Source organism: Eleutherodactylus coqui, chromosome 11 (genome assembly GCF_035609145.1).
Source record: "Eleutherodactylus coqui strain aEleCoq1 chromosome 11, aEleCoq1.hap1, whole genome shotgun sequence".
Lineage (NCBI taxonomy): Eukaryota > Metazoa > Chordata > Amphibia > Anura > Eleutherodactylidae > Eleutherodactylus > Eleutherodactylus coqui.
The window spans coordinates 30,401,841-30,425,727 of record NC_089847.1 but is presented as its reverse complement, the minus strand read 5'-3'; positions in this window follow the sequence as shown (position 1 = coordinate 30,425,727).

Genomic DNA, 23,887 nt, shown 5'->3' with positions numbered 1-23,887 from the left:
TTTTTACACCTATTGATTTTTAATGGAAGTCAGAATTTGGAGTCTCGATTCATAATTACTTTATAAAATCGGATAGGTCACTTTTGACCCAAATATTTCAATAATCGCTCAACACTACTGATCATCTATCATCTGGATAAAAGATAATAAACAAAGGCAGCACTCCTGGGGTGAAAAACTAAACAAATTCTCAGACATAATAAAAGTGACTTACCTGGCATGATCGGGCCCCCCTAGAAGAGGCAGTCCATCACGCCTGAAGTCCCTGTAGGCCTATAAATTGACTAGTGGTTTTTGAATCAACCTACCCTGGTCACATGAACATCCAAAGTAGAAGAGTCTCAATGGGACTCCGATGTGGATTTCGGAAGTGTAAAATGCAGGATAACAATAAGTGAAAAAAGACCCAGCTCTCCAGGGAATATGACCATATATACGCAACTGGTAGGAGTAAGGAACATTCACTTACTTCACAGTGGAGTCTCAAATGAGAACACCCCTTAATGCTTGTTGGCAGTGTACCACAATGGAATTCTCAAAGGCTTGGAAAGATGGATCCATCGAAGATGAGGCTTCCATAGTTTATTCAGAAATTATACATGGACTTGCCAGTTCTAACACATAAAAATAATAGGCCAAATAGGTCATCAGTGGTTGATGGACAGGGATCCACCGCTCGGGCCCCTGTCCATCAGCTGATCATCTGGTCTGCTGTCAGAATGGACGTCATCAACAGTGGACACTGCAGGAGGTGGAAGCACCAGCTTCACTCCCATTTAAATCAATGGGAGCACCACCCTTTATCTACACTTTCGACTGCTCTCATGGTCAAGACATTACTTGAAGCACAACCCTTATTTCAGCTCCTAATTTGCGTAGAACTGTAGTCTTTTTCAGGAGACTATTGTTTATCAATGACTCATGGCCTGTTTCCTGTAACCACTGCATCCTATACATTTCGCTCTGTGGTGCATAATGTTCTAAAGCTACATTATCAGCCCTATCTACTTCAATGACATCATCAACATGGAACATTACCTGACAATATTCACAGAATTCATGAACCAGCCGCATGATGAGAAGTTGCAGAATAGTTACATCCAGCAAGATGGAATGACTTGCCACACATCCAACCAGAGCATGGAGGAAATGTGTTCTTTCTTCAGGGATAGGAACAACTCAAAAGGTTTGTGGCCACTGAGATCACTGGAGGTTACACTGACAGATCTTAGTTTCTGTGGAGCCATTTAAAGGGGACCTGTATGAGCCCCATAAACTATATTATGGAGCTCAAACGTGAGGGAACAGGGGATCTGGGGATCGGTGTTTGATACTTACTAAGCATCCCATTCCAGTTATGCAACCCCGCAGAGTTGCCACATGCAAACAGCATGACTTTTCAGATGTTGTGTGTTTGAGCTCTATGTTGTGTGCATACGGCAACTTCACGAGGTCACAGCGCTGGAACAGAGATCAAAACCGCTCCTTGGACTCCCTGCTTCCTTAGGTTTGAGCACCCTAGCCTACTTTAGGTGGCTCGAATGTGATAACTGGTTCCCTATAAAGAGTAAAGTATTCACCAATAAACCTTGTATAATTGCTGCAATGAAGAATAACATTAGCAATCTTTGTGGACATGTTGTAGAGCACTTACGACATCATGGTGCTTCGGATTCAGAAGTGCTTGGACGTTGGCAGGGGCAACTTTTAACATCTTTTGTAGCAACTCTAGGCTCACCAAGAATCAAGATATATAGCAATATTCAGTCTTGTGAGATATCATAGCTCCAAACCAAAATATTGTGGAATTACTGGGTTGTGCTTCAGATGAAACACCTTCTATTTAATATTATTTCAAGCTTGAGAGGATAATGCTATTACATAGTTAAAACTAGCACACACACACATATAGCTGGTCCAAAACTGAAGCACCATGGGCATTACTTGTTATTCTGCATGCTTCGTTAATAATAAGCTATCTATTAGTAAAACAGAAGAACCAAAACATGTTCATGATTTTCAATGTTCTCTTCTGATGCACATTTGGTGATGCTGTCCCTTTAAGCAGTTGTTACTGCTCCCTTATACATAAAACTGTGCGCATTTATGCAATGTATACATTTGAACCCATAATGTATAATTTAATGAGCTCTATTAATGGAAGCTCATTTTCCATATAATTTAGCCGTTCTAGCAATTAAAGTCAGGGAAGAGTGCCACTGGTTGTATTTATAAAACTGTCATGAAATATGTGGCTGTAATTCTCTAATCCAAGCCAGTCTTCAAATAGGACATCTATCTATCTATCTATCTATCTATCTATCTATCTATCTATCTATCTATCTATCTATCTATCTATCTATCTCTCTATCTATCTTCTATCTATCTATCTCACATCTATCTATCTATCTATCTATCTATCTCATATCTATCTATCTCATATCTATCTATCTATCTAATTGTGTAGCTAAAGGCTCATGGGCCTGGGTGCAAAAGTTTATTATGGGGCCCCCCAACTTCTCTTAACCCCTTAACATAGAAGCATAACTTGAAGCTCCACGGCCCCAATTCAAAATCTGTAACTGGGCCCCCAACTATAATGCTTTATTCATAGTACTGGGCTCCCTATATGGAGAAGAGAGGCCTTATGGGCCCCCTAAGGCTCCTGGGCCCGGGTGTAACTGCAGCCCCTGCATCCCGTAGAGTTACGCCAGTCTATCTATCTATCTATCTATCTATCTATCTATCTATCTATCTATCTATCTATCTATCTATCTTCATTATCAGGATCAGTGGTGGTCTTAGATCACCACTGTGAGGGTTATGAACATATTAATTTATATATGTATGTATCTTTGATATACGTTTCCGGAGGCTGTAGGCCTAAATTGTACACTCTATTCTGTGTCCTATAAAAAGCTCCTGTACATTTAGGTTAGTACTTAATTACATTAAGTAGAGGTGTAATCTTAAATGTCCATCATGTCTCCAAGAGCTTGTTTATCTCGTTACACTGATCAAAAGGTTGTATGGAATGCTTTGTTTTTTACTGCTGTCTAGGTAGGGCATGTGATTAAAATGTAGAGTGTGATGATAATCAGGATACCAGACACGATGTCTACATACAAACAAATAAAGCATTGTTTATAGAGAAGACAAAATTATGTACCAGTAAAACAGGTCAACCTCTGTAGCACTAGCCTACTGATACGCCTACTATTTTCTGTATAAGAATAAGGCAATGTACACAATAAACTCAGATTGCTTCTAGACACAGGCCTGATCTCTGTGTTTCATAGCTTTCTCACGGCGGCCGCCATAACCACCTTTGATTTGGAGCCTCACAGCATATTGACGGAACATTGAATTCCCTAACATTAATTGGCGCCCGAACGCGGGGCTTGATGGAACAAGAGGACCACCTACACCTCGAACCCCCCCGGACCCAGATGGGATAAGGAGCCACTCGGAACCACGGATTGACAAAAACTGCGTAGTAAGGTAAGGCTTTATCTTGCCACAATCTATCCGTGCTTCCTGGCTGCTCCTTTCCTGTCCGAGGGGTAAGAAGTGCATGCCTCTTATAAATCTTCAAGCTTTTTAAGAATTCATATGGTGGGCTGAATATGCTGTGCGGGTGTTTAACTGTTATTGTCTTTATTTGTTACTTTGCATGGTCAGTGTACAGAATATGATGCCCTATTGCCAATCTCTGGAAGGCATGGTATAAGTTATACCAGGGAAGCCTAAAATTTTCAGGGGATAAAACCCCTGATGGGATCCTCTTATAAACATAAGAGAAGTAGTAGAGACGAGGTAAAATATACAGGGTGAGGAAGTACAGAATATGAAACCCTCTTGCCGATCTCAGGAAGGCATGGTATAAATTGTACCAGGGAAGCCTAAAATTTTCAGGGGATAAAATCCCTGATGGGAGCCTCTTATAGGTATAAGAGAAGTAGTTGAGACGGGGGGAAATAAGCAGGGTTGGGAAGTACCGACACTTTTAGACAAGTGAGGAAGTACTGACACTTAAAAAAGTAGTAACTGACATGCAAATGTTTTTGTCTTTATGTGTGTGTATAAATGGAAGGACCTGTATGAGAGTTAGACTGTGTTATATGGTGTATACTGTCCGGTAACCAGAAACGAAATGAAGCAAAAATGACCAAATGCTGAGCCAGACCACAGGGGGTGGAGCTAGGTGATGTAAGGAGATGGGAGGGAAGAACAATAGGAACAGGTCTTGCTCCACCCTCCACACAGTCCAGCCTAGGTGAAAAGTGTGTCTCCATTTTAAGTGGATGTTGGTGTATATATATGTATATTGTGGTAATGTATAGAGTGAAGGTCACTCTTAGACTCCATGTTAAGCCTCTCACTTGAACAAATGGAGTGACCAAAGGAGGGGCATCTAATTTTATTCCTGAGACTAGTTGTGTGAGATAATAGCCCAGGATTACCACCGTGTATATATGTACTGTATATACAGATTCGTGGAATATGTGGAATTCAAAAATATTGGGTTGTGTTAATTTGAATATTATTGAATTAAGATATTAATATGAGATAATTGTGTACTTGAAACACCTGATAAGTACTTTAGTCAAATTAATAACAAAAGTTCTATTTAAAGTGTAATTCATCTTCAATGAACAACAGTATTTTATTTGAAGAGTGTATAAAGAAAATAATAATAATAATAATAATAATAATAAGCCTCTTGGTGTACATAAACCGCCAGCCATTGTCCATACTGCTGGTAAAGAGGATAAGGTGCGGAAGACTGCACAGAAAATAGTGAAACAAACAATTGTTTTATGTGTGTGAAAGAATAAAAACAATAAGCCTCTTGGTGTACATAAACCGCCAGCCATTGTCCATACTGCTGGTAAAGAGGATAAGGTGTGAAAGATAGCTAAAGAAATTGGCAAATGAATATTGGTCCCCATCCCACTTATTAGGGTCCCAATCAACTACAGTATGAACCTTTTATAGTGTCTAACTCTCTTTAAAGCGTAATTTGAACTAAGTCTTGCTCCTTGCAGCAATACATAAATGGCGCTGTGAACAGGATTACGCAGAGAGTAATATACTAGTTTGTTTTTAAGGAAAATTTTGATAAACTGATAGTTGAAGAATTTCTTGTGATAATCTGGCACAGTGTGAAAATGTCGCTGTTTATGAAAATCCGCAATAGTACGAAAATGTCGGTAGCTAAGAACAAAGAAGTGTCCGATGAATTGTTAATTATGCCAGGGTGGAATAAAGCCCCCTATAATATATTGGCCGCTGAGTGGTCGCAGTGTGGTGAATATCAGTATGTGGGTAGAAATGGGCATAAGTTGTATTGTGTTTGTCATTGGGTAGCCTATTCTGAGCGAATTGTGTAAAAACCGCGGTACTAAGAGTTTTTCTTATCTATACATAATTCGCTCATTATTGGAAGTCTGGTGTACAGTAAATACAATCCCAATTTCTACTTCACATATTATCAGTCCGTATAGGAATGAATAAAACCCCCCCTTAGTGAGTGTGAATTTGCAGTTTTTGTAAGGTGGGGGCAAGTGTATTACACTCTAAGTTCATTTTGAATAGTCAGCCCAGGTTATTTGCACAATAGAAGATGCTTACAGGCAGTGGAACCAGTTATACAGCTATTTGTCTGGAGAAGTTTCTGTGTTCTATAGAAGATAAGATACATTTCAAAGGGTGGAGTACTGGGCTTTAGAAGACCTACTTGTCTTTGCAAAGAAATCTGAATTAAGAATTGGTTATATTTGGCTACATATGAAGTATGTTGTATATATATATATATATATATATATATATATACACTACCGTTCAAAAGTTTGGGGTCACCCAAACAATTTTGTGTTTTCCATGAAAAGTCACACTTATTCACCACCATGCGTTGTGAAATGAATAGAAAATAGAGTCAAGACATTGACAAGGTTAGAAATAATGATTTGTATTTGAAATAACATTGTTTTTACATCAAACTTTGCTTTCGTCAAAGAATCCTCCTTTTGCAGCAATTACAGCATTGCACACCTTTGACATTCTAGCTGTTAATTTGTTGAGGTAAGCTTGTGAAATTGCACCCCACGCTTCTAGAAGCATCTCCCACAAGTTGGATTGGTTGGATGGGCACTTCTGGCGTACCATACGGTCAAGCTGCTCCCACAACAGCTCAATGGGGTTCAGATCTGGTGACTGCGCTGGCCACTCCATTACCGATAGAATACCAGCTGCCTGCTTCTGCTGTAAATAGTTCTTGCACAATTTGGAGGTGTGTTTAGGGTCATTGTCCTGTTGTAGGATGAAATTGGTTCCAATCAAGCGCTGTCCACTGGGTATGGCATGGCATTGCAAAATGGAGTGATAGCCTTCCTTATTCAGAATCCCTTTTACCCTGTACAAATCTCCCACCTTACCAGCACCAAAGCAACCCCAGACCATCACATTACCTCCACCATGCTTAACAGATGGCGTCAGGCATTCTTCCAGCATCTTTTCATTTGTTCTGCGTCTCACAAACGTTCTTCTTTGTGATCCAAACACCTCAAACTTGGATTCATCCGTCCACAACACTTTTTTCCAGTCTTCCTCTGTCCAATGTCTGTGTTCTTTTGCCCATCTTAATCTTTTTCTTTTATTGGCCAGTCTCAGATATGGCTTTTTCTTTGCCACTCTGCCCTGAAGCCCCAAATCCCCCAGCCGCCTCTTCACTGTAGATGTTGACACTGGTGTTTTGCGGGTACTATTTAATGAAGATGCCAGTTGGGTACCTGTGAGGCGTCTGTTTCTCAAACTAGAGACTCTAATGTGCTTATCTTCTTGCTTAGTTGTGCAACGCGGCCTCCCACTTCTTTTTCTACTCTGGTTAGAGCCTGTTTGTGCTGTCCTCTGAAGGGAGTAGTACACACCGTTGTAGGAAATCTTCAATTTCTTAGCAATTTCTCGCATGGAATAGCCTTCATTTCTAAGAACAAGAATAGACTGTCGAGTTTTAGATGAAAGTTCTCTTTTTCTGGCCATTTTGAGCGTTTAATTGACCCCACAAATGTGATGCTCCAGAAACTCAATCTGCTCACAGGAAGGTCAGTTTTGTAGCTTCTGTAACGAGCTAGACTGTTTTCAGATGTGTGAACATGATTGCACAAGGGTTTTCTAATCATCAATTAGCCTTCTGAGCCAATGAGCAAACACATTGTACCATTAGAACACTGGAGTGATAGTTGCTGGAAATGGGCCTCTATTCACCTTTGTAGATTTTGCACAAAAAACCAGGCATTTGCAGCTAGAATAGTCATTTACCACATTAGCAATGTATAGAGTGCATTTGTTTAAAGTTAGGACTAGTTTAAAGTTATCTTCATTGAAAAGTACAGTGCTTTTCCTTCAAAAATAAGGACATTTCAATGTGACCCCAAACTTTTGAACAGTAGTGTATATATATATATATATATATATATATACTGTTCAGTAGCTGAAAATGAAATGAGAAAAGAATTCAAACATGTTCTCTCATTGTCGGGTCAGTTCCCTCTTCCATCTTCACCCCCTCCTTCATCTCAATTCCAACCGTCTCCTCCCCACCCTATGCCAAGTCATCCACTCCAAGGTCAAACATTGGACTGGAGGGATGGACCTGCTGGCATTGTGGACAACAGAACCCGGATTGGAGAGAGAGCTGCCCTGCTTGCGGAGCTCCTCGGTGCAAACCGGTTATGCCTATGCTCACTAGATCCTAGGCTAGTGAGTGGAAGCATGAGAAGGAGGACAAGGAGGAGATGCAGGAGTATATGTAAAACAGGGAAGGCAGTGGGAACGATAATCTAAAATTATGTGAAAAACTATTGTGGCACAGATTAGGATTAAATTAAACATAGAGAATTGAGAAGTGGTAAAATATTTTTAATTTGTCTGGAACATTGGGAAAAAGAAAAACAAAAATTTGAGAGAATCCTCCTTGTCTCTTTCTAATATCACACAAAGAGAAGGAAGAAAGTGTAAAACAATTCTATGCCCGCCTTCAACAACATTAGTCAGATCTGGGGTATAGGGGCATAGAAAAGATGGGCAAACATGTACTTAGTATGGCCTTTGTAGAAGGTCTATTGAAATCCCTAAGGTCATAGATAATAAGCCAGAGTGGAGACAGTATGAATCTCCGGCCCTTTTTCAGACAAAAGGGCATTTATGTAACTGTCCTGCAGGCTTGGACTCCGCCTGAGGGGACTGTGCTGTTGCAATATGTTAATGACTTTCCAGCTTTGTGCTGAGGATCTGAAACATGTCAATCTGCATCTATTTCTCTTCTAAAAAAAAAAAATTTTTTTTTAGCATAAAATGGCTGCAAGGCTTAAAAAGGAAAAATTACAGCTTTGTAAACAAAAGGTTGTTGTCTAGCTCAAGAAGGCAGACATCTCACAGAACGACACAGGGCTGCAGTTCAAGCCATTTCTGTATCTTCTTCTGCTGCCAAAGCTTCGCACCTTTTTGGGACTTGTCTCATACTGCCGTCCCTGGCCTTTCATGCGACAGCAGTATTGACGCAAAAACATGGAGGACGTCCACGGTCACTTGGGTATTACTCCATGAGATTGGATCCGGTAGCCCGAGGAGCCCCCTCCTGTGTCCGTGCGGTAGCAGCAGTACAAGCAATGGTTGACAAATCTTCTGAGTTGGTCCTGGACTACCCCCTAGTGGTTCTCACCCCTCATGACATCCAGAGTATACTCACCCAAGTACAACCTAAACACCTGTCTCTAGCTCGTCAAATAAGGTTGCAATGTGCTTTGCTCATGCCCCCCCTTTAATATTTCTTTTCAATGGTGAACCCGGCTACTCTTCTTCCAATCGAGTATCCTGTTTCAAATGGGGGAGGGGGAGGCATAGGTGATCAAATGGGGGAGGGGGAGGCATAGGTGATCTATGTATTACAGATCAGCTATTTTTAAAAATTTTTGCAAATAAGAACGTGATCTATTTGGAATAGAATATCAGCATGATTGTCTAGCATTGATGCAACAAGAAAGTTTAAGCTTTAAAGAGTTATTGAAACCCCTTGTTAATACATATTTTGAGTTGTTTGTTTTTTTTATAGATGGTACCAGGGTGATTGACAACTCCACACCAGATATGCAGTGTTCACATAACAAGATCTCTAAAAGCAGAATGCCTCCGCATGTCTCAGCACAAGAAGCGGAACTGAAGGCCCTCACTGAGGCGTGTAGAGTGACAGAAGGTAACCATTTACACTGACTCCTGGTATGTATTCGGCATAGATCATGGTTACGGCCCAATATGGAAGGCCAGACATTTTTAAACTTCTGTAGGACAACCCATTGAGAATGGTGTAGCAGTACAGAACCTTATGAAAGCCCTTCTCCTACCAGACAAAGTAGCAATCCTGAAGGTGAAAGCTCATACTAAAGCCAACAGTGCAGAAGCAAAAGGCAACGCCCTAGCAGACTTCAGCGCAGACAGCGGCCCTCAAGCCGTGGAAGAAAGAAGAAAAGAAGATACTGACCGCACAAGTCAGAGACTATGATTTGGACTTTGATAAAAATTTGAACATTGATGTACTAAAGACATTACAGTCACAAGCCAGCAAAGAAGAAAAAGATAAATGGACTAATATGGGAGCAGTAGAACAGGGTGGCGTATGGCAAACAGTCAGTAACTTGCCTACCACGATCCCTGTACCCCATGATGGCCCAGCTGATCCATGGAAAGACTCACCTATCGAAGGCAGCTATGTTACCTACGCTTGAGAGAGAAAGGGTTGCCCCCTGGGTTCTTTGTAGCTGCTACATCATTTGTCCAGTTTTGCATGAGCTATGCCGTAAGCAACAGGGTAGAAGTAAATTGACCACAAAGGCACTTGCCAGGACCACTCTACCCATTTCAGGGATTGCAAATTGACGACATTCAGCTCCCACGTGTTGGGAAGTATGAATATGTGCTTGTTGTTGTTGATGTTTTTCAGGTTGGAGGCGTACCCTGTTACAAAAGTAAATGAGCAGGTAACCGAAAAGAAGCTCATGAATAAGGTAATCTGCAGATACGGGGTACCAGAGGTAATCGAGTCAGATAGAGGTACACATTTCACAGGTGAAATAATGCAACACTTCATGTCTGCCCTGGGTAACTCCCAGGCATTTGACACCCCTTATCATCCACAAAGAGCCAGAAAACCATATTGCATTATAATATTTCTCTTCAGGCAATGAAACCCTGCACCAGAGGAAAACGAAAATGGTATGATACCCTATTAGGGGGAATTGGTACAGGTGTAGGGGTTCTGAACTCTATAGATTTAGAGGTGATGAAGAATAAAATGGCTGGGGTAGGACAGGATGTTTCTAGATTGATAAATGTTCAGGCACAATGCATGCCTTCCTTGTTCCTCCCCCGATGTCTTGCATTAAGATATGATAAGGATGTATTAACGCTTTTTAATCTGGTTTTGCGGTTTTAAAGGATTTGTTTGTAAATATGAGTAAATTCATGAACTATACACAATGTAGCCTGCAATATGTATATATGATTCACGAGAGGGACAAAGCAGTCAGATGTGATGACAAATAATGAAAAATTGTGGAGAAATATTCTCAATAATGTAATTCCAGTAGCATCCTGGATACGGCCCCGGGCTGATAGTGTAGAATGCTCTGACGAGTATAGCACTGGAGAAATGACTTTTTATGATGTAAAGGACACAAGCCTGATGTGTAAGTCTGTAGTACTACCTGTGGTGTTCGGACCGCCTCTATATGCTTTACAATATTGGTTGCCCAAGTTCACAGGTATGATGATTTATAGTGAAAAATAAAACCCATGGTATAGAGAACTGTGAAGAAACACTGGATGGCCTAGCATGCGGACGGAGTACAGCCGCATATGAGCCATGTTTCCAGCAGCCTTCAATCAGCATATGTGATTGGACGGTGTTACCTGCTTCTTCTATATGCTGATAGAAGTTGGCCCCCAATATGTATATATTCTTTGTTGCCAACCGAACTGGAACCACCAGTATGTATAATCTCACCACTCCATTGTCTGGATGTATACAGAACATATCGGTAATACATAGATTTACAGAAACTTACACATTTTTGTCAGATGCTGAAGCAACATTAAGGTACTACTGGTACCCAGATACTATCCCTATGTCAACTCTGACAGTATCCTTGGGTAGAATTGTAAGACTAATGATAGATACTGAACACCTTTAAAAGCATTTGGATGTTACTAACCTCTCCCTTATGGAATTAGAAAAATGTATGGGTAGGAGATAAGCTAGTCAGCCTAGCTATTGAGATCCAGGTAGACACAGAGTATAACTGGTATGATATTTTTACTGAATGGTCACCTATTGCAGGAAAGATGATGGATTTTATGTTTCACCCTTTACTAATACTGTTTCTTTTGTTCATTCTTTTGAGTGTTTGCAATTTATGGACATTCTGTGGGATACGGAGACAAGCAAATTATCTGGAATCGCTCCCTCTACGATATCGTTAAAACAGTCATACGTAAAAGAGCAACAACAGTGGGGATCCGGCGAAGAGGATAGAAAGACCGGCAGGGGTGGCTTAGCACCCTTGATAGTACCACTACAAAGGCTCTTTTCAAGATGGACTGTTTCAAAATGGGGGATTGTGAGGGTTATGAACATATTAATTTATATATGTATGTATCTTTGATATACGTTTCCGGAGGCTGTAGGCCTAAATTGTACACTCTATTCTGTGTCCTATAAAAAGCTCCTGTACATTTAGGTTAGTACTTAATTACATTAAGTAGAGGTGTAATCTTAAATGTCCATCATGTCTCCAAGAGCTTGTTTATCTCGTTACACTGATCAAAAGGTTGTATGGAATGCTTTGTTTTTTACTGCTGTCTAGGTAGGGCATGTGATTAAAATGTAGAGTGTGATGATAATCAGGATACCAGACACGATGTCTACATACAAACAAATAAAGCATTGTTTATAGAGAAGACAAAATTATGTACCAGTAAAACAGGTCAACCTCTGTAGCACTAGCCTACTGATACGCCTACTATTTTCTGTATAAGAATAAGGCAATGTACACAATAAACTCAGATTGCTTCTAGACACAGGCCTGATCTCTGTGTTTCATAGCTTTCTCACGGCGGCCGCCATAACCACCTTTGATTTGGAGCCTCACAGCATATTGACGGAACATTGAATTCCCTAACACCACTGATCATAAAGTGATGGCACATCCCAGCAAAGTGTCATTACTTTGAAATCGGAAACCCTTTTAATATGTATCACTAGCACTTGCAACCCCTTTAAAGGATTATTTCCATCTTGGACATTTATGGTATATCTGTGGGATATCCTATAATAGTCTCATAAATGCGGGTCCTACCTCTTGGACTATCTCAAGTTCAGTCCCCCACCACCCGAAGCCTGGCTCTATGTACTTCTGCCAATTTGCGGTGGAAGAGGAGTGAAAATGCTGCAGATTCCGCTGTCATATAATCTGCACCATTTATATACTATTTCCACTGCAAATCTACACCAAATTCCACATTAGATTTGGATGCAGATTTCTTTGTGGCTGATTTTTAGATTATGTGTATATGCTTCTAAAGAAAAATCTATAATGCTTGGACAGATCAGCGGCAAAAGAAGACCTGGTTCCAAAGAAGACGATGGCCAATACTGTCAGAGCTGATACTGGCATGGATATCACACAACTGAAAGAAGCAGAAAAACATAGAAGGAGCTCGCTTTTAGGGTCGCCGAGGGTCGTGAACAACAAAACGGCCAATAACAACGACAACATGCTCCTAAAGGGCCAACCCAGCAAAAACAGATTTTTCCAATTCTGCCTCTCACCTGATTGCCTGTCACACTATATAGGTCTTTTCTACAAATTGCAGCCACTTCCATGCAGTGCAGCCCCCTGTCTGATGCTCCTTAGTCACCATCTTGATGGTGAGATTTTTTCACTTTCACATTGAGGGCTCAGTCACACGGGCGTTTATTGCCGCGATTTGCGCATGCGCATGCGTCCAGCGATTTTTTAAAACCATTGCTTTGCAATGGTATCGGACACATGAGCGCTTTTTATGCGCTCGTCCGATAAATTAGAGAACAGAAATCGCAGATCGCACCTATCTGCGATCTGCGATTCCTGTTCTCTTCTCTATATGCGCTCAGTGGGGCCGGCGGCAGCAGCGCCGACCCCACTGAGAACATATAGAAGACAAATCATTCTTCTCTGCCACAGCTGGAACAGCTGTGGCAGAGAAGAACGATGTTTGCCCATTGAATTCAATGGAGCGGCAATACAATATATATTAAATATTAAATATATAACCCCTTTCCTGCAATGCATCCTGAAAAGTGAAAAAATATAAAAAAAGGATGTACTCACCTGCTCCCGGCAGCCTGAGATCCCCGCGGCGGTCCTGCAGTGGGTGTGAAGGGGGTGTGACTCAGGCTTGCCCCTGATTGGCTCAGCCTGAGCCAATCAGAGGCTGATCTCAGTCACACCCATTCATGAATTCATGAATGGGTGTGACTGAGACTTGCTTCTGATTGGCTCAGCGCTGAGCCAATCAGGGGCAAGCCTGAGTCACACCCCCTTCACACCCACTGCAGGCCGGCCGCTGGGATCTCCAGCTGACGGGAACAGGTAAGTACATACATTTTTTTTATTTTTTCACTTTTCAGGATGCATTGCAGGAAAGGGGTTATATATTTAACCCCTTCCCGACAATTCATCCCACACTCGCCCGCAGCGCTTGCATTCAATGGAGCCACTGTATTGCCGTCTCCATTGAATGCAATGCGCTGGACAGCTCCGGCCCGTTTCTAATGAAACGTCGCTAGGAGCAGATTTTCGGGCGATTTTTGGGCCGATTTTTCGGCGCCGGTCACGCGATTTGCGCATGCGCATCCGTCATGCGATGCGCAAATCGCGTGAAAAAACGCCCGTGTGACTAAGGCCTAATCCTGTAATACATCAGCACAGCATTAGGTACAGGTTGTTCCATCTCTGCCTGTTGGGTATGGGGGCAGTTTAGTAACCATTGCCTTCTATATACGCCTAAATAAGCTACAGATCGTAAATATACAGTCAGTATAATGAGCTGCGATCTCCTCTATTATAACTGTGTGACAGCAGCTGTGCAATTACCATTAGTAACTGATAGTGTCTGTATGCCCTAGTAGCCAGTTTATGTGGTAGGTTCCATGTAGCAGCATAACACAGACAGAGAAATTAATGGGAAACTAAACTATAACTCCAAGTAGATCTGAGTTGGTTATAATTCAGATCACATGACCATCTGAAGCTGGAAGTTTCAGACAGAAAGAAATAACTAACCTAGGTAACACTAGCTCACTTATATGTACTGGGGGATAACTACATAATAAATGAGCAAAAAAACATTGGAGTGGTCCTTTAATCCCTTAAATTTACATCCTGACTGCAGGAGGCGGGACGGGGCGGGGTTAAGTCCCACGAATTGGCCCCGCCCCATCCCGCCTCTCGCCATTGCAAATAGTGCAGATGGGCAGAGAGGAGGCAGGGAGGGGGGCGGGAGCTCAGTTCCTGCTCCTGGCTCTTCCATCCTCCCCCCCGCAGATGAGGACAACGTATATCGGCTCGGCGTGAAAACCGAGCCGATATACGTTCATCTGAATCCAGCCTAACGCTGTAAAAATAGCAAAAACAAAAACAATTGCAGAATTGATGTGTTTTTTCTTCCTGAAAAACAATCACAGAAAACGGCCATATACTTACTGACTAAGGAATGCATATAGCTGCATCCTCTCACCATGCAGGTAGCTGACTACCAAATGAGGGAGCTAATTGCACCTGTGCAGGACACCGATGAGACAGCCACTCACACTGCCTCTTGATATAGGCACTGTGAAGTGGTTAGTGAGCTCATGTATCTTGGCCAAAATCCAACCAATGCCTTGCATTTATTATCTATCATACACATGCAGCGTGGCTTTAAGACTCCAGGGGGAGCCCAGGGTGGCAGTACCAATGTGGTTCACTAATGGAAGTGCAGGGCAACCCACCGAATTATTATGGCAACATTAATAGGTTGCTGGTCTGCATGGTGAACTGCATGTATCAGAATGGTCTGCCACTTTGTATCCACTCTGTGTGGGAGTATACGCCAAGCATCCACCCCCCTCATTATCAAGAGGTAGTGTGAGTGGCTGTTTCATTGGTGTCCTGCACAGGTGCAATTCGCTCCCTCATTTGGTAGTCTGCTACCTGCATGGTGAGAGGATGCATCTATATGCACTCCTCGCTCATTAAATAATGTCCGTTTTCTGTGATTGTTTTTATATTTCTATATTCCCCATCTGTGATGTGTTTTTTCTTCCTGCTCTCCAAAAATTTTTTTTTAGAATACATTACATGCAACCAAATTGGTACCCATAAAAATTACAGTTCGCCACGCAAAAAAACCCCAAGCTATTATATGGCCATGTTGACAGAAACATCAAAAAGTTATGGCTTTTGAAAAGTGGAGATGAAAATCCCCACAAAAATTGTTGCACTCTCATGGCCAAGATTGACCATGTCCTTAAGGGGTTAATAGTAACAGCAGCTATGTAGTAGTAGCCTATGTGCTCCTCCACATTAGCGATCGCGATATCGTCGCATGAAGATCGCGGCAAAACCTCAACTTTTTTCCGTCGATTTCTGCATTTTCTCGCAAAAACATCACTGCCACTTGCGATTTTACCTCTCGCGTTTTTTTATGGGTCAATAGGACTTCCTAATGTTAAAACCGCACTGCATCGCACGAAAATCGCAAGTTAGTGCATAATTTAACGTTTTCACTCACTCTCGCATCGCGTGAAAATTGTCCGATTTTATCGCCAGTGTCAAGGCACCCTAAAGCTATGAAAAAAGTTGTGATCTTGCCGCAATTTTCTCGCAGGGATATTACAATCGCCCGTGTAAAGGAGCCCTAAGGGACAATTCCTATCTTGTCATGGCACAATGCCAGCTCCCATAAACTCCCATAGACATTCACACAAATTGTGTAAAATAAGTGCAAGAAAAATTGCGGCACACTCTATCTTGTCGCGTATTATGCACGCATTTGTGCCAAGATAGTACTTGCCGATGGGCAACACGCAACCAGTGCCCAATGTCATTGCATACTGACTGCATGCTGCTTGTATATCTCACAGCCTGCCTGCTTCGGGATACGTCATGTGACCCCGCCCCCTGTGTAGTAGTAATACTTGTCCTTGATAATTGTAGTTATTAAAACTAACTATAGATGCTATTATTATTACATTGTACATTGTTTATGAGGCTATTACTGCTTGTTCTTTCTGTATCCTACATAATGTTACACCAAACATCCAATATATAACACAATCATTTACTATTAGTGGAGATAATTAAAACTTCATAAACTTGTTACAAAAAATGCATAAAAAGAACTGAAAAAAAACCACATAATCTTCCCAAAGCCAGTTCATGCCGATTACTGCTGTAGAACAAGACAAAGAGCAATATGACGGCTCTAGAACTCTCATATCCCGCAATAAGCGGAGTGCTAATTAAGCGACACGTTTAACTTTTGCATTTGGCAGCAGTCACATAAAATACTTGGAATTATTTGAAACAGAACCTCAGAAGGTTTACACAATGTTAAGCATAAGGCGCATCTCTCCAAGGAAATATTATCATTTAAACTCCTTTTGAGTAGACTCTGCTTCCTGCTGAGAGGCTGATGCTTCATGGCATCAGCTCGCGCACAAAGCAGTTTTGAGGATTAAATGGTTCTGTAGGTTAATATACTGGCTGTTCAATCCTTTAAATCTCACTTCCAATGTATGCTGGGATGACAGGAGCTGCTCTCTCTCTCTTCTACATGTTCCTGCATTGCTGTGGTAACACTTACAATATATGCAATATTATTAATAACCATGTAAAAGAGAGAAATCGGGGAGGAACATTGAAGTGTCACAGTGCCTTAGTGAATGTGAAGGGTGGGGTATGCATGCCTGATGTTATAGGATGTGTTTGGGGCTGTCATACATCCAGTACTGTGCTGGACACTCTGATGTACTATAATGATCTCTTCTGCGTTATTCATGCTAATGGTTAATGGTCATGTGCATTGGCCTCGGCTTTGAACTAATGGCATTTTGTACATTCGGTGCAGGTCTGAAGCCAAATTGAGCAGAGTCAACTGTCCACCTGTCAAAGACACCCTACAGAGGAGGCAGAGGTTATAAGCGTCAATTTTCTTTACATCTGCACAAAGTGCAAACTGAGCATTTTGCATACTGCAGGTCTACAGAATAGGTATTCTGGAAATATCAAGTTATTACCAAGTTATTATATAAAGATTACAATGGAAAGTACTAGCTCTTTAAAAAATAATGAGGGAATAATAGTAGAAAGTGATGAAGAGAAAGCAATTGAATAGGTTTTTCCTGAGTTTGTTCACAAAGGAAAATAAATGTCAGATGAAATGCAGGGCGATAAAGTAAACTCTTTATTAAATGTCACCAGTCTAACCCAGTCAGAAGTGCAGAGTCACCTTAAGAAGATTAAAATAGACACATTGTCGGTTCCTGATGGCATACACCCCTGGTTTCTAAGGGGATTAAGTAATGTGATAGATATTCAAAAAATATTTCTGATATTTAAGGAATCTATAGTGAAAGCGTCTGTTCCTCTGGATTAGCACATAGCAAATGTGGTCCCAATATTCAAAAAGGGGTCAAAAAGCAAATCTGGTAACTATAGGCTGGTAAGTCTAACTTATATTGTAGTTAAAATCTCTGAAGAGTTTCTGAGAGATATCAATATTTGCAAATGATACAAAACTATGTCAAGTAATTAACATGACAGAGGACAGCATATGGTTGCATATGGATCTCGATAAATTAGGGCTCGGGCGGAACATTGGCAGATGAGGTTTAACACTGATAAAAGTAGGGTTATACACATGGGCAGGGGAAATACATGTCACCATTAGACACTAAACAGGAAACCACTGAGCAAAACTGACATGGAAAAGGACTTGGGATTTTCAGTTAACTGTAAACTTCAGGGCTCCTGCCTATGGATGGATATTTGCTGCAGAATCCGCGGCGGGCATCTGCACTATGGATCTGCAGCAAATAGTGCCTATAGCATACTATGGGAAATCAATACTTCCTGAATACTTGCGGAAAGCAATTGTGGTTTCTGTAAGCACAGGAAAAATCTTAGTATGCTCCATTTTTGTATGCATTCCACACTGATGGCTTCCATTGAAGTCAGCAAAGCTGTCTCCCCACGCCCAACAGCATTGCGTCCTCAGCGTATATGCCATATATGCCATATGTGCTGCCTGAATGGGTGCGCAAGCGTTAGATTTGTGCTCCTGTTCATGCCTTTTTTACAGCGCCGGCGGGCACACATAAAAACGCCTATGGCCATGTGAAGAAGCCCTCAGATGTAGATCCTTGGAGGTGACAGCCATAATTTGTGGAACGGCACAATATTATATATGGTTTATACTGCGGCAAACAAGCTGTCCATCACAAAGTTCATCGACCCATCTACAAGAGTACAAGGATCATCATCATTGGACAGTTGAGCAATAGAAGAATGTTCTATAGAGTGATGAATGACACTTTTTGATTTTCAAATCAGGTGGCTGTACCTGGGTGTGGAGGAGGCCTGTGGAACACCTTGTGCTTGAGTGTGTTGTGCCAACAGGTAAGTATAGCAGAGGCTCTGTCATATTCTGGGGATGTGTTACGTGGCATGGTCTCATTCCATTGGTTGTAAAGATAGGAACCATGAACAAGGAATTAAATCTTGACATTCTAGACAATAATGTGCTGCCGACAATGTGGTAATACTATGGGAATGGTCAGTCATAGCTGAAAGAAGACAACGTTCATTGTCACAAATCCAGCACCGTTTCACATTGGTTTAAGGATATGAATGTTTCACAACTCCACGATTGGACTAACTGCAGATAGTCCCAACCTGAACCCTACTGAACATCTTTGGGCCAAACTGGAAAGTTAAGTCAGGAAATAAGAACAGTGTCCATTTTCTTCGAGAGAACTCGCTAGATGTTTGCAGGATGAATGGAGGGAAGTAGTAGCCGAAGTGTATCAGACATTAGTAGAAAGTATGCCACAGAGAGTATTCAATGTCATCAGGGCCAATAGAGACCTTGCTGACTATTAACATATGGAAACAAATTAAACAGAAATAGCAGTAAGTCAGCTCACCCAATCCCATGTAAATTCCCAATGTGTTCCAGTTGAATGCATTCTTGAAGGGTACATGGAAGCTCTTGTGGACAACACTAATTAGATTAATAAAAACTTCACTTTATTATGACATCTTTAAAAACAGTTCTGATGGGTAGAACCAACTAATTTCCATTGTAAACATGAAAGAGCAGTTATGGTGGAAACGCCTTGTGCTAGGGGGCAATTGATACCCATCAGACCTGTTTTTAAAGATGCCATAATAAAGTAAAGTTTTTATTGGATTTTACAAACTTAATATGTAAATAAATACTACTTTTGATTCTTGCCCAGGTGTCCAATTACTTTTGATAGGCCAGTGTATTAATGCCCCATTTATATGGTCTATGGTAGTTTGTACCTACTGTATAATTTGGCCCATTTTGCTTGGCCTTGTTGGTCCATCCCATGTGTTGCTTTCACCACTACCAAAACCTATCTACTCCATTAGAACGTATTCAGTTCCAGATATCTTAATCCTGCTAATATATTGAAATTGAATCTGAATATGTTAGCACATGCTCTTTTATACTGTAACCATTTTTATTACAGTTCTTGAAAGACACCAGCTGCTATTCCATATTGAGAATCATTCCTTTACATTTTTACAGTTCTCTTTAGCTTAAACACCCTATAGCTACAAGGCTCTGCGTTGTAATCTGTGACAGGGATGATGTCATTTCTGACATCCAAGGTAACTATAAATTGTCATTAATGCCACCAAACTAACACATTTGTCAGATTAATAAATGCAAATTCTTTATGTTCAGCTCTGCATTTTCTTCTGCTAATCTGAAGGAGATGACAGGTGCTTAATGCAACAATTCTATTGCCATATTATACGATGAATAATAAAACTGGCAGCGAATTTAGTAAGGTACAATAAATGAATAATTCATGGCTTTCAAATATCTATATACTTCTAATTACCAGTATCTAATGAATTTCAGATGTGCTCAAATGAATGAATTTTTGCAGAACACCTGCTCATTTTTCATAGGTAGAAATTGGCACTGGGCTTGAAAAATGCTGCAAAACATATTCTTTTGCTGTCAAAAAATGATCTTCAATAATTTTCTATTCCCTAAACACACATATATATATATATATATATATATATATATATATATATATATATATATACACATATATATTCCCCAAACACATTTATATATATAATTAGGAGTGCAGTACACAGAATGGCCTGCCGAGTGCTACAGAGAGGCATTCTGGAACACCAGTGGGTGTGGCAGGAAGTAGAATAGAGTTCCCACCACACTAAGGCCTCGGTCAGACGGGTGGTTTTTCGTGCGATTTGCGCATGCGATCTGCGCATAAATAGTACCATTGCTTCGCAATGGGATCAGTCACATGGCTGATTTTTATGCAGATGTCCGATAAATTATAGGACAAGAGAAATCGCAGATCGCGCCTATCTGTGATCTGCGATTCCTTGTGTTCTATATGTGCGCTCAATGGGGCCGGCGGCAGCAGCGCCGGCCCCATTGAGAACATATACTACAAAGATCATTCTTCTCTGCCACAGCTGTAACAACTGTGGCAGAGAAGAACGGTGTTCGCCCATTGAATTCAATGGAGCCGGCAATACAGCTATTGAATGACAGCTGAGAGCTGCCCCTGATTGGTCCCTGCGCTGAGCCAATCAGAGCCAGCACTCACTCACCCATTCATGAATTCATGAATGGGTGTGAGTGACAGCTGCCTCTGATTAGTGAGGGCTGTGACCAATCAGAGGCAGCCCATTCAGCAGGCGGGGATTTTAAATCCCCAGCTGCTGAATACTACAGAAAGCAGTTCAGGAGAACTGCCGGCCGGACGCGGCTGAACTCCGGCTGCAGGGACAAGGTGAGTATATATATATATATAATTTTTTTTACACATTTTAGGATGATTTTCAGGTAAGGGCTTATATTTTTAAGCCCTTCCCGAAAATTCATCCCGCGCTCGCCGGCAGCCCATTGCTTTCAATGGAGCCGGCTGTATTGCCGGCTTCATTGAATTCAATGGTCAGTGCTCGTTTAATCGAGACGAGTACCGCGTGGTGCTCGTCTCAAGTAACGAGCATCTCGAGCACCCTAATACTCGAACGAGCATCAAGCTCGGACGAGTATGCTCGCTCATCTCTACATATTACACATGCAACACGCTCATTAAAGGCTACGGATGTTTAAAAAACACAATAGGTGCAGCTTTAAGTAAGTGTATGCACAAAAACGCTTGTCTCAGCGTAATGCACATGCACACTGAACAGAGGTTTGCTGAGGTAGATTAGTGCCCATATCCTGGTTTTCCTAGGGGGCTTACTCTTTTTCTGCTGTTAAGCAACGGCGCTATATGCTAGGTAAAGCCAGTACTGCATGAGGTGACACGTTGGATAGGTTCCGACAGCATAAGGGCTGGCAATATACAGTAAGAGAACCCCGACGGATGTCTTCCAACATCGGAGCTGTACAGCCTTAAATCATAATGTCTTCAGAGGTCAGACAGTGGATTGGAAAAGGTTAAAAGGCTATTTAGCCTAATGAGGTCCAGATGTGCTTTTTTAAAGTAATTTCACAATGTATTGCACATCTCTCATAGACTTGGTATTGAGAATGAACAGATTGAAATCAATGGGTTCTATTCTCTGCATATTACGCTTATTAGCCAATATGCTTGCAAATACATCTGTGCTTGTTATGTGCATACATACTGCATATTATGCACATAAGAGCTTCTTCAAGCAAGCACATGCACAAATGTATGTTTTTGCGGGGTGGTTTGCCATTGCCTTCCCCTATCACCTTTTACCTCTCAAACAAGCTGGGTATTCATTTTACTGACATTGGAAGAATGAGTCAACCTTGAGCTGGCTACCTGAGCCAAGCAGGGATTGAACCTGCAACCTTCAGGTCATAAGTTCGATCGCAATTTCAGCTTCTCTAACACTCTGCAAGGCTCCAAGGTTCCATCATGGGCAACATACCAATTCCAGGTGATAACTACATAGGGGGATTTATGACCATCCACTCTTGTAAGCAATTTAATATATCAATTTCCAAATGTAGGAAAAATAGATTACATCACATTTTATCTCAAAGCGCTGCCCAACAAAATTAAGTTATCTTCTGTTCACATGATAGGAAATAGCTATTTGATCAGTGGGAATCCAACTGCTAGGACCCCCTTATAGATGCCCGAAAGGCTTCCAAATGAATGCAGCAGTGGTTACTTATGTACACTCCCACTCCATTCATTTCACTGGAGCTGCCAGAGATGGCTGACTTCCATTTATTCAGATACCTTTGAGATCTGGATTCTCGTGATCGGCGGTGGTCCCAGTGGTTGGACCTCCATCGATCAAAGAGTTCATTTTGTTGGACAACCCCTTTAAGGAGATGTCTCGAGGAAGCAGTGATTTTTTTATTTTGCCCAGTCCCCCTAATTAAACATACATTACTAATTACCCCTGTAAATGACTTTCCTAGCTGGTTTGTACTTACCGTTCCAGCGTTTCAGCAACTTATAAAAGTTTCCCCAAGATGGCCGCCGGCTCTTTCCCCGTCGCTCGCTGCAGCCCGACGTGCGCGCTCCCGAGACGCTGCCAGCTGTGTCTCCATGGCAACCGGACGCCCTGCAGCCGCCGACCAGACACCCCGCAGCCGCCGACCAGACGCCCCGCAGCCGCCGACCAGTCACCCACCGCCAGGCAGCAGGTAACCAGCGCTAGCCCCCGGCTCCCCAGCGCTACGCTCCCGGCTCCCCAGCGCTAGACCCTCAGCCCAGGTGAAGGCCCCGGAGCCCAGCGCTAGGTTCCGGAGCCCAGCGCTAGGTTCCGGAGCCCAGGAGAAGGCCCCGGAGCCCAGCGCTGGGCTCCGGGGCCTTCACCTGTCAGTGAACATCACCCCCGACCCATCACTTACCCCCCTGGCCCAGCGCTAGTTCCCCCGGCCTAGCGACAGCCCCCCCCCCCAGCCTAGCGACAGCCCCCCCATCGCAGCGACAGCCCCCCCCGGCCTAGCGACAGCCCCCCCATCGCAGCGACAGCCCCCCCCGGCCTAGCGACAGCCCCCCCATCGCAGCGGCAGCCCCCCCTGGCCTAGCGACAGCCCCCCCATCGCAGCGGCAGGCAGCCCCCCCCCCATCGCAGCGACAGCGACGACAGCCCCCCTCCCCGGCGCAGCGGCAGCCCCCCCCCGGCCCATCACTTACCTGGACGGCAGGACTGCTGGACGGCAGGACAGCTGGGCGGCTTCTCCGGACAGCTGGGCGGCTCTGCACCTTCCTCTAACAGAGGAAGGTACAGAATGGCCGCTTCAGCGCGCTCCCGAGCAGTGACAGCTCATCTGCGCATGCGCAGAAGAGCTGTAGCGGGGAGCACACTGAAGCGGCTCGTGCTGAAAGGAGAAGACCGGACTGCGCAAGCGCGTCTAAAAAAGCAAGCTGCCAGCGAATTTAGACGGAACCATGGAGACGAGGACGCTAGCAATGGAGCAGGTAAGTGGAATAACTTCTGTATGGCTCATATTTAATGCACAATGTACATTACAAAGTGCATTAATATGGCCATACAGAAGTGTATAA